Raw genomic sequence first — 12,169 nt, forward strand, 5'->3', positions numbered from 1 at the left:
GTAGAAAAACATAGATGGTTCTAAAATGCTCCGTCTATAATCAGAACTGATGATAATACAATGGTTAATACTGTTATTACTTTGAAACAAATGTGGCAAAGATCATAGAGCAACAGAGAATGTGGAACTTTACAAAGGTTTTGGACAACCTTTGAATACTGTTTAATTTTGTTGGAGACAATCTTTGTAATGTTTACAATGCATATGAATCATCAAAAATGCAATCTACTAATAAAGAGAGCGGGAAAGCATGAAATATGTACATGTAGTTATGGGCATACATTTATATATCTATTTGTATATACACATGCATACTTCTATATAGACTTATTACAAATAGAGCCTCTGTCTCTCTGTATTAAGGTGGGCACAACACTTCATAGGAAAGCTAAACTTGAAATTTCATAAACTTTTACCTCATTTGACCAATTTGCACAAATTATCTGCTGAACTGTGTTTAAAATTACTGCTTTGAAACTAGTAAATTTGTAGTACGTTCTACATTGTAAAAGTGTAAACGTTGACGTGGGATGTTAGGCAAGGGAGCGGGTAGGATTCATACGTGAAATTGCATGGGTACATTTTTGGAAAACATAGCAAGTGTTTTATAAAAGTGTTCCAGCTTTCATATCCATTAAATTCTCTATGCCACAAAGAGCCTACTAGTATCCGGGAACGTAGCCGCGGGGATAGGTGCTCCAGTGAACGCCGGAAATCACGAAAATTCATTGTGAACCGGGCAACAGGCCTGCGTGATCCCATGATACCCTTTCTTTAATGGAGATGGGTGACTGATAGGAAAGGAAAGCCAGTCCAGTTTACCTCCAGTAAGTGACTGATGACGTCTTGACTGTGAGCGTTAGATTGCAGGAGCTGATGATTTTTTCCTTTTTCCTCTGTTTTCAATTGGAGAAGTCCAATGATAAATTAGGTCCTGAAGAAGCGTCAGGGGATCCTGTTGGACCATAAGAGACGCGAAACATGTCGACCATATGACCATATATTGAGGGATTGCGGATAAGCACCGTCTCCCTCTGCCCTCAAATTTTTTTGTACGAGTGTTTGAGCATTATCTCTTGTTTCACTCCCTTGTTTATTTTTTTTAATCTTGACCAATTCCCAACAGCAAGCAATAAATGATTTAGTGAGGGTTTTGAGCCAATTTTACCTTTTTTCTTGTTCTGTCATCTCTCTTTTTGGGACCCACACTTGGCCCCACGGCTTCATCATTAACAAAAAGATCTCCGGCAAAGAGCCCCCCTTTGGGGGGTGCCCGTCAGGCATTGCAGTGCCGGCCTGACGAGGAGCTGTCCGATGATGAAGCATGACACCAAATATGGTGTGTGAGGACTTGTGCTCCTGATTATCAGGACTCTTTCCCCTCTTCCTTTCGCTCATTTTGGAACAGTGTATTATATTATATTATCAGGTTAACTGGAGGGTGTACACTGGACCATAAAATCCTCCGATCCCTTCTCTTTATTTGACAAAGAGCCTACTGACATTTTTGGATTTGACCTCTGTAATGAGAGAACATGATGGTAATTGCCCACAGCACTGTGGCCTGAAGTTGTTTTCCTGTACTTGGTCAAAACAGTGATTACAGAACAAGTTTTGAGGATAACAAAACAGCATTATGTGAGTAAGCACAGCAGGTGGCTGTGTGTATTTTAACCCCTTAGCTGCTGGGCCGTTTCCCCCCCAGTGCTGAGCCCTTTTTTGGCTATTTGGGGTAGTTCGCGCTTAGCCCTTCATAACTTTTTGTCCACATAAGCTATCCACGCCAAATTTGCGTCCTATTTTTCCAACATCCTAGGGATTCTAATGGTACCCAGAGTTTGTGGTTTCCTCTGGAGGAGACCAAGAAAATAGCCAAAATACAGTGAAAATGTTGTTTTTTCCCAAAAAATGGGAATAAAAGGGCTGCCGACGAAGGCTTGTGATTTTTTCCCTGAAAATGCCATCTACAAAGGGTTTCTGGTGCAGAAATCACTATCTTCCCACCTTTCAGGAACGGGCAGACTTGAATCAGAAAACCACATTTTCCAACACAAATTTGGCATTTTACTGGGACATACCCCATTTTTACTATTTTTGGTGCTTTCAACCTCCTTCCAGTTAGTGACAGGAATGGGTGTGAAACCAATGCTGGATTCCCAAAAGCTAAACATTTCCGAAAACTAGACAAAATTCTGAATTCAGCAAGGGGTCATTTGTGTAGATCCTACAAGGTTTTCCTATAGAAAATAACAGCTGAAATAAAAAAATTGTGAAATTGAGCTGAAAACAACAGCCATTTTTCTTTATGGTTTACTCTGTAACTTTTTCCTGCGATGTCAGATTTCAGAAAGCAATATACCGTTTTGTCTGCTGGACTCTTCTGGTTGTGGGGATATAAAGGGCTTGTAGTTTCATTAAGAACCCTAGGTACCCAGATCCAATAAATGAGCTGCACCCTGCAGTTGTTTTTCATTCTATACTGGGTATACAGCAATTCATTTGCTGAAATATGAACAGTGAAAAAGAGGTATCAAGAAAACCTTTGCATTTCTAAAATGGGATCAAGATAAGGTTTTTAGGAGCAGTGGTTATTTGCACATCTCTGAATTCCGAGGTGCCCATACTAGCATGGGAATTGCAGGGCATTTCTCAAATAGACGTCTTGTTTACACACTCTCTTATATTTGGAAGGAAAAAATGTAGAGAAAGATAAGGGGCAATAACACTTGTTTTGCTATTCTATGTTCCCCCAAGTCTCCCGATAAAAATGATACCTCACTTGTGTGGGTAGGCCTAGTGCCCGCGACAGGAAATGCCCCAAAACACAACATGGACACATCCCATTTTTTGATAGAAAACACAGCTGTTTTTTCCAAAGTGCCTACTGTAGATTTTGGCCTCTAGCTCAGCCGGCACATAGTGAAACCCACCAAACCTGTGCATTTTTGAAAACTAGAGACCTAGGGGAATCTAAGATGGGGTGACTCGTGAGGCTCTGACCAGGTTCTGTTACCCAGAATCCTTTGCAAACCTCAAAAAGTGGCTAAAAAAAACAAGTTTTCCTCACATTTCGGTGACAAAAAGTTCTGGAATCTGAGAGGAGCCACAAATTTCCTTCCACCCAGCGTTCCCACAAGTCTCCCGATAAAAATGATACCTCACTTGTGTGGGTAGGCCTAGCGTCCGTGACAGGAAATGCCCCAAAACACAACGTGGACACATCCCATTTTTTGACAAAATACAGAGCTGTTTTTTGCAAAGTGCCTACCTGTAGATTTTGGCCTCTAGCTCAGCCGGCACATAGGGAAACCTACCAAACCTGTGCATTTTTGAAAACTAGAGACCTAGGGGAATCCAAGATGGGGTGACTCGTGGGGCTCTGACCAGGTTCTGTTACCCAGAATCCTTTGCAAACCTCCAAATTTGGCTAAAAAAGCACATGTTCCTCACATTTCTGTGGCAGAAAGTTCTGGAATCAGAGAGGAGCCACAAATTTCCTTCTACCCAGCGTTCCCCCAAGTCTCCCGATAAAAATGATACCTCACTTGTGTGGGTAGGCCTAGCGCCCGCGACAGGAAATGTCCCAAAACACAATGTGGACACATCACATTTTTTCATAGAAAACAGTGCCTACCTGTGGATTTTGGCCTCTAGCTCAGCCGCCACCTGGGGAAACCTAGCAAGCCAGCACATTTTTGAAAACTAGAAACCCAGGGGAATCCAAGATGAGGTGACTTGTGGGGCTCTGACCAGGTTCTGTTACCCAGAATCCTTTGCAAACCTCAAAATGTGGCTAAAATAACACATTTTCCTCACATTTCGGTGATAGAAAGTTCTGGAATCTGAGAGGAGCCACAAATTTCCTTCCACCCAGCGTTCCCCCAAGTCTCCCGATAAAAATGATACCTCACTTGTGTGGTTAGGTCTGGTGCCCGCGACAGGAATAGATCACACAACGGTCAATGTTGGTCCTTACGTGAGGCAGCTGTTGACCCTGGGGTGATCCATTCCTGACACAGGCACTAGGTGTAGGCACTCAAGTGGGGTAGCATTTTTATCAGGACAGGTGAGGAGTCACTGGGTGGTAGGAATGTTGTGGATTCCAGCATATTCCTGTAGTTTGTGTGACAGAAATGCGAGAAAAATTGAGTTTTTTTTCAACATTTCAGCTTTGCAGGGTATTCTGGGTAAGAAAACTTTGGGGAATCCACACAAGTCACACCTCTGTGGACTCCCCCGAATGTCTAGTTTCCAGAAATGTTTGGGTTTAGTGTGTTTCTCTATATGGCCGCCGAATCCAGGACCAAAAACACAGGTGCCTGCCTTACAAAACCAGTTTGTTTTGCGATAGATAATTTTGATGTCTCCACAATACGATTTGGGCGGTGGAATTTGTGGCTGAACTAAATTGGGGAGCTCCCAAGAGAGCACTCTCTCTCTCACTGCTTGCCGCCGCATTCACCTGCTCTCTGGGTTGGGCTAACCCACTATTACCCAGTTGCACAAACAGCTTGCGAAGGGACAGCAGGACTGTCCTCATCACCTTCCTCATAATGTACTGGAAGAGGAGTTATCGAATGGGACTCCTCGACTGAAAAATCACTCCCAGAGTCTGCGCCATTGTCCTATCCCTCAGATGCTGTCTCAGTATCTGATATCTCAGTCTCTGATCCTATGTCAGAGCGGTCCTCTATAACCCGAGTGCAGGCAGCAGTCATCCATCAAGATGCCATCTCTGCTATTGGCTAAACTGTTGCTCTAAAACACTAGCCTACGTAGACAGTCACAAAATCGGTGGTGTGTGTGAGATACGTGCAACAGTAGAGGCCACCTTACCTGCGCTTCTTCCCTCAATCAGCACGTTCTTTCAAGACACTCAAAAAACACCTTGTCACATACCATTCGTCACAGTCTTTAGCACCTCCTGCGCCCAGTCCAACAATCATTATTGTTGCTCCCACTCCCTCCTCCTAGGATTCCCTTATTACCACCCAGCAAAAGTGCCCTTCATCTTTCCATAGCCACCTTCCACCCTGCACATACATTTCATTGGTATTATAGCGCAGGTAATGGCTGACTTTATTAATGTACTCAGCTATTTACATAAAATACAGATTTGCTCTTTGCAGTAGGCATATAAACCTTCTGCGCTTCTTTATGGCACTAAAACTGCCACTAGACAAGTCTGACCCTTTTCCCCCCAGGGAAACCACACACATATTGACAAAAGTGATATATATATGACAGCCAACCACCTGAAACTCAACTCAAGCAAAACCGAAATAATCCTCTTTGGCCCACACAAAAACACCTGGTACCCCTCATGGTGGCCCACCACGCTAGGCCCTGCACCCACCCCCGCCAACCACGCACGCAACCTCGTCATCATCCTAGACTCCTCCCTCTCGATGACCCAACAAATCAATGCTCTCACCTCCTCATGCTTCAACACACTTCATATACTGAAAAAAACATTCAAATGGATCCCCACAGAGACCAGAAAAACTGTCACTCATGCACTCATCAGCAGCAGACTTGAATACGGAAACGCCGTCTATGCCGGCACCACTCTAAAACTCAAGCGCAAACTACACGCATCCAGAACTCAGCAGCACGACTCATCCTCGACCTCCCCGGACACATCTCTCCACACCTCAAATCCCTCCACTGGCTCCCCATTGACAAAAGGATCACCTTCAAGATCCTCATCCTCGTACACAAATCACTCCACAACACAGGCCCTGCCTACCTCAACGAGAGTCACCTTCCACACCCCTACAGGAAACCTCCGCTCAGCTGACCTCATCTCACCTCTGTCCCCCGCATCAAACACACCACCACCGGGGGCAGATCCTTCTCCTACCTTGCACCCAAAACCTGGAACGCCCTCCCAACCCACCTTCGCAAGACCCAAAACCTACTTCTTTTCAGGAAGGGCCTCAAAACCTGGCTTTTCGAACAGTGAACCTCCCAGCCCCTTTCCCTCCCCCCCCCAAAGCGCCTTGATACCCTCACGGGTGAGTAACGCGCTTTATAAATCCCTTTGATTGATGTATATAGATCTATCTATATATATATCTACATAGATATATCTATAGATATATCCATGTACATAGATAAATCTACATAGATATATCTAAATATATATATATATAGATCTACATATAGTTCTATTTTTTTTTTAGTTGTTGTATGGTTCTTTGGGGGCCAAAATGGCTACGGGCGACCCCCTGTCTTTTTATTTTATTAATTTTTATTTAAAAAAAAAAATACAATTTCCCCAGGGGGGGGGGGGGGGGGGCGTTCGCAACCCAAACCACCCCTCCCCCCCTCAGGGGGCACCTACCTTTTTTTTTTTTAAATAAAATATGCCTCTTGGAGTGGGGGGGCGGCCCGTTTTCTGAGGAGGCCAACCCCCCCAAGTGAAATCCCTGGCGTTTAGTGGTGTTTCCTGGCCCCCGATCGCAGCACAGCTGCGATCGGGGGCCAGGAAACACTTTCAGAAGGCCTCGTAAGAAACGGGAGACTCTCCCCTTTCTTACCAGGCCTTCTGAAACTGTTTCCTAGCCCACGATCGCAGCTGTGCTGCACTCGAGGATTTATTAACACCCTTCCTGGTGTCGCCCACTGGTCGTGACCCGCACCAGGGAGGGTGTGTGGGCGTCGGGCAGTGGCCGACACCCGCACCACAAAGGTTAACATTAGATCCAACCTTGCACAAAACAATGGTACTGCATGGATGTCCTAATGGCAATACCAAATACTACTTAAAAGTGGAACATAGGAAAGGAGTTATCCTTTCCTGTAGTTCCTTTTTTATAAAGTACTCAGTATGAATCCTGTGCTACTAAGAAATTTGTAACATTATGCAACTTTTCCAACACTGTTTGAAAATCCATTTTTTGTGTGGTCACCTGTTCATCTGCTGACTGGTATTTCTGATTCTTCTTCTCTGCACACGCAGGCACTGCTGGTCATGTCTCAATGTATGTGCTTTGACCCTTAAATATGAGAAAACTGGCTAATAACCAATTTGCCCACTTGACTTACCAGTAAGGTCTTATTATATGGTGCAGGAGATATACTAGTGATATGGAAGTTATTAATGACTGGTGAACGAACGCACACACATTGTCATTCGTTAGGCTGATAAGCAGAATATGGGTTCAGGCCTACATGGGTAGGTTGGCTGGTTATGCATTTAAACCTGCTGGTGAATCTGTCAAAATAAACTTTTTTGACAGAAAGAGGTCTGCTTTGATATATTCAGTCACGCTACATGTGCGTTTTGACTATATTTTAGGTTGCTATAATTCAAACGACGGAGATGTAAACATTTCCAATTAATTGCAGTAGTTGGATTTTATATAAATACACAGGAAAGTACCATTTATTAACTGACAACTTGTCTGCTTGAAGCTTAAATACGCTAATTATCATTAGCCGGCCTGTTGTTTCCTTTCCATTCAGCGCTGTATTCTTGATGAGAAGTAAAACTGCTCTTAGAACAGAAAGAATGGTTTGAGCATTTTGGTAGAAAAACCTGTTATAAGGTATGTTACTCATGTTTTTAAAGAAAGGAGAGCTGGGGAGGGCACAGGATCTTCAATAACTTGTAAAGGATCAGGGTGAAGCTTACAAGTTGAAAGTAACATGTCAACGGGCACCGGAGGAAAAGGTGTCCTTGGATCCCGAAACCAATATAGCCAACCTGGTTCCAATCCGGTGAGGTGAAGAGATGGTCCCAGATCCAATTTTGTTTGGTTGAGAAAGAGCCAACCGCCCATTTTCCTATACACACTCCTGGCTCAGGAGCACATTCCTGTGACACAGTAATTCTGCCATGCTGGAACTAACTAAGAATAGTACACTGTGGGATAGCGCAAACAAGATGTGCTGAAAAATAGGGAATGGTTGCCCTTGGAACTTATTACCCACTGGTCAGGGAGTATTGATGAGTCAACCTACCCACTGTCTCTTAGTTTCAACAAGGTGGCTCCTGACTGACTGCAAATGAGAATTTATTAAGACCTTTGCAAGTAGAAAATCAGACAGCACATCGTATTTGTGACCTGCCAAGACCACTGAATGACTCTACTTGTTTTCCCTTACACGCAAGACTAAGAAGTAGATTGCATTTCTCAGATGTCTGACCTCTTGTATGCCTGGCGGGACATCAAAAGTTGCAAGTGATCTTTTCCTCAAATGACCAGCTGAGCACTTTGCACAAAACCTCAGAATAACGGCGTGCACATTTGAAAGTTTGAAATGGCCGATTTGGTTTGAGTATTTACAAGAAGTAATAGGAAAGGTTGCAATTGGATGTCAAACAAGTAGTTATTAAACTTAAAATGTATCTTAATAGGCTTTTAATGGCATGAGCTAATCTATTGCAAATAAAAAAGCACCCAATGTCATTTGCATGCAGTTTGCACTGCCACATACTACCCACTGATACCTTAAGTTTAAAGACATTTAAAATATGAATGGAAAGCAACGGAAGTCCGATGACCTCAAGACTGTAGTGACTTTTAGTTAAAGTCCTGCATTTGGTGACAATATATGTCATTAATAAGCCTTCGAGGAACATGATACAACATCATTATAGCTTAGACAGCAGACTTTGGAGTGCATAGGGGCAGACACACTGATTTGCACTAAACAATATAGATACACTTATGATATAAAGATAATTTCAAGGACCTCTTGTAAACAAAAAAAATGGATAGGATGTTAGTTGGCCTAAAGTTCCTTTCTTCCAAGGTGGGGTTCAGCAGTCGTGCACTGTAGACAAAACTGGACCATTCCTTTTCATATTGAAGGTCATCTTAGAGGCTAACTTGATAATTTTCTGGCATTCATCCAGATCCCATACAAGGAAAAAACAGAATCAAAGAGGATCCCTAACATCAGACAGGTTGTATTTTCTTGGAGTCATCATATTAAGATTTTTATATACGTAGAGTGCCAAAATTCAAGAAAATCCCTGCATTTTTGTGTCCTAGCTTGGAGATATCAAAAATAGCTGTCCCTCCACACCTAAAACTACCGCAACAATCCAGTATGATATTCTGGTCTCTGGCAGACTTTGCAGTAATTGATCAGGTACTTTAATTCTTTACCTGAGAAAGAAAGACACTAAGGGCAGAGCAAGAATTAGTTTTTTTTCTAAAAAGTACATACTCTAAGTCTGAATGTTGTAGTGTTTGATATCCAAAAACTTACAAAGTAGCAACTGGTGATACATATACAATAAACACAATATTTTATATGAATACTGTTAAGTAGTTATTTCTAATTTACTCTAGATACCTTCTGAGCGGTCCCATCAGGATATCGGTAAGCAAACAATAGACGGGACTAGATGCACAATTGTGCAAAGGACATCTAGAAAAAGCTAGCTGTAAAATTCTTCAGGACAATCAGAGAGCATTACACGCCATATGACTCTATGTCGCTGTATAACATAAAACATTCATCCCTTTATTTACACTGAGATGCAGTAGTTACCTGCTTTCTGCACTGTTGCCACTTTTCTGGTAGTTGGAACAACTAGATCGCCCACAAAGAGCAAAACAGAAAATTAATGCCAGATGTTGAGATTCCAAGCAATGTATTTAGATGAAAATATTTTATTTTTTTCAACTATTTCCAGGCCCGTCTAGAATGGATTTTGGGTTTTGTAGAAAAACATAGATGGTTCTAAAATTCTCTGTCTATAATCAGAACTGATGATAATACAATGATTAATGATGTTATTACTTTGAAACAAATGTGGCAAAGATCATAGAGCAACAGAGAATGTGGAACATTTCAAAGTTTTTGGACAACCTTTGGATACTGTTTAATTTTGTTGGAGACAATCTTTGTAATGTTTACAATGCATATGAATCATCAAAAATGCAATCTACTAATAAAGAGAGCAAGAAAGCATGACATATGTACATGCAGTTATTGGCCTACATTTATATATCTATTTGTATATACACATGCATACTACTATATAGACTTATTTCAAAGAGAGCCTCTGTCTCTCTGTATTAAGGGAGGCAAACACTTCGTACGAAAGCTAAACTTGAAATTTCATAAACTTTTACCTCAATTGACCAATTTGCACACATTATCTGCTGAACTGTATTTAAAATTACTACTTTGAAACAGGTAAATTTGTAGTATGTTCTACATTGTGAAAGTGTATACTTTGACGTGGGATGTTAGGCAAGGGAGCGGGTAGGATTCACACGTGAAATTGCATGGGTACATTTTTGGAAAACATAGCAAGTGTTTTATGAAAGTGTACCAGCTTTCATATCCATGTAATTCTCCATGCCACAAAGAGCCTACTGACATTTTTGGATTTGACCTCTGTAATGAGAGAACATGATGGTAATTGCCCACAGCACTGTGGCCTGAAGTTGTTTTCCTGTACTTGGTCAAAACAGTGATTATAGAACACGTTTTGAGGATAAGAAAACAGCATTATGTGAGCAAGCACAGCAGGTGGCTGTGTGTATCTCAACATTGGATCCAACTTTGCACAAACCAATGGTACTGCATGGATGTCCTAATGGCAATACCAAATACTACTTAAAAGTGGAACATAGGAAAGGAGTTATCCTTTCCTGTAGTTCCTTTTTTCTAAAGTACTCAGTATGAATCCTGTGCTACTAAGAAATCTGTAACATTATGCCACTTTTCCAACACTGTTTGAAAATCCATTTTTTGTGTGGTCACCTGTTCATCTGCTGACTGGTATTTCTGATTCTTCTTCTCTGCACACGCAGGCACTGCTGGTCATGTCTCAATGTATGTGCTTTGACCCTTAAATATGACAAAACTGGCTAATAACCAATTTGCCCACTTGACTTACCAGTAAGGTCTTATTATATGGTGCAGGAGATATACCAGTGACATGGAAGTTATTAATGACTGGTGAACGAACGTACACACATTGTCATTCACTAGGCTGATAAGCAGACTATGGGTTCAGGCCTATATGGGTAGGTTGGCGGGTGCTGCATTTAAACCTGCTGGTGAATCTGTCAAAATAAACTTTTTGGACAGAAAGAGGTCTGCTTTGATATATTCAGTCACGCTACATGTACGTTTTAGACTATATTTTAGGTTGCTATAATTCAAAGGACGGAGATGTAAACATTTCCAATTAATTGCAGTAGTTGGATTTTATATAAATACACAGGAAAGTACCATTTATTAACTGACAATTTGTCTGCTTGAAGCTTAAATACGCTAATTATCATTAGCCGGCCTGTTGTTTCCTTTCCATTCAGCGCTGTATTCTTGATGAGAAGTGAAACTGCTCTTAGAACAGAAAGAATGGTTTGAGCATTTTGGTAGAAAAACCTGTTATAAGGTATGTTACTCATGTTTTTAAAGAAAGGAGAGCTGGGGAGGGCTCAGGATCTTCAATAACTTGTAAAGGATCAGGGTGAAGCTTACAAGTTGAAAGTAACATGTCAACTGGCACCGGAGGAAAAGGTGTCCTTGGATCCCGAAACCAATATAGCCAACCTGGTTCCAATCCGGTGAGGTGAAGAGATGGTCCCAGATCCAATTTTGTTTGGTTGAGAAAGAGCCAACCGCCCATTTTCCTATACACACTCCTGGCTCAGGAGCATATTCCTGTGACACAGTAATTCTGCCATGCTGGAATTAACTAAGAATAGAACACTGTGGGATAGCGCAAACAAGATGTGCTGAAAAATAGGGAATGTTTGCCCTTGGAACTTATTACCCACTGGTCAGGGACTATTGATGAGTCAACCTACCCACTGTCTCTTAGTTTCAACAAGGTGGCTCTTGACCGACTGCAAATGAGAATTTATTTAGACCTGTGCAAGTAGAAAATCAGACTGCACCTCGTATTTGTGACCTGCCAGGACCACTGAATGACTCTACTTGTTTTCCTTTACACGCAAAACTAAGAAGTAGATCGCATTTCTCAGATGTCTGACCTCTTGAATGCCTGGAGGGACATCAATAGTTGCAAGTGATCTTTTCCTCAAGTGCCCAGCTGAGCACTTTGCACAAAACCTCAGAATAACGGCGTACACATTTGAAAGTTTGAAATGGCCAAAAGGGGTTGAGTATTTCCAAGAACTAATAGGAAAGGTTGCAATTGGATGTCAAACAAGTAGTTATTAAACTT

The sequence above is a fragment of the Pleurodeles waltl genome, chromosome 2_2 (genome assembly GCF_031143425.1).
Source record: "Pleurodeles waltl isolate 20211129_DDA chromosome 2_2, aPleWal1.hap1.20221129, whole genome shotgun sequence".
NCBI lineage: Eukaryota > Metazoa > Chordata > Amphibia > Caudata > Salamandridae > Pleurodeles > Pleurodeles waltl.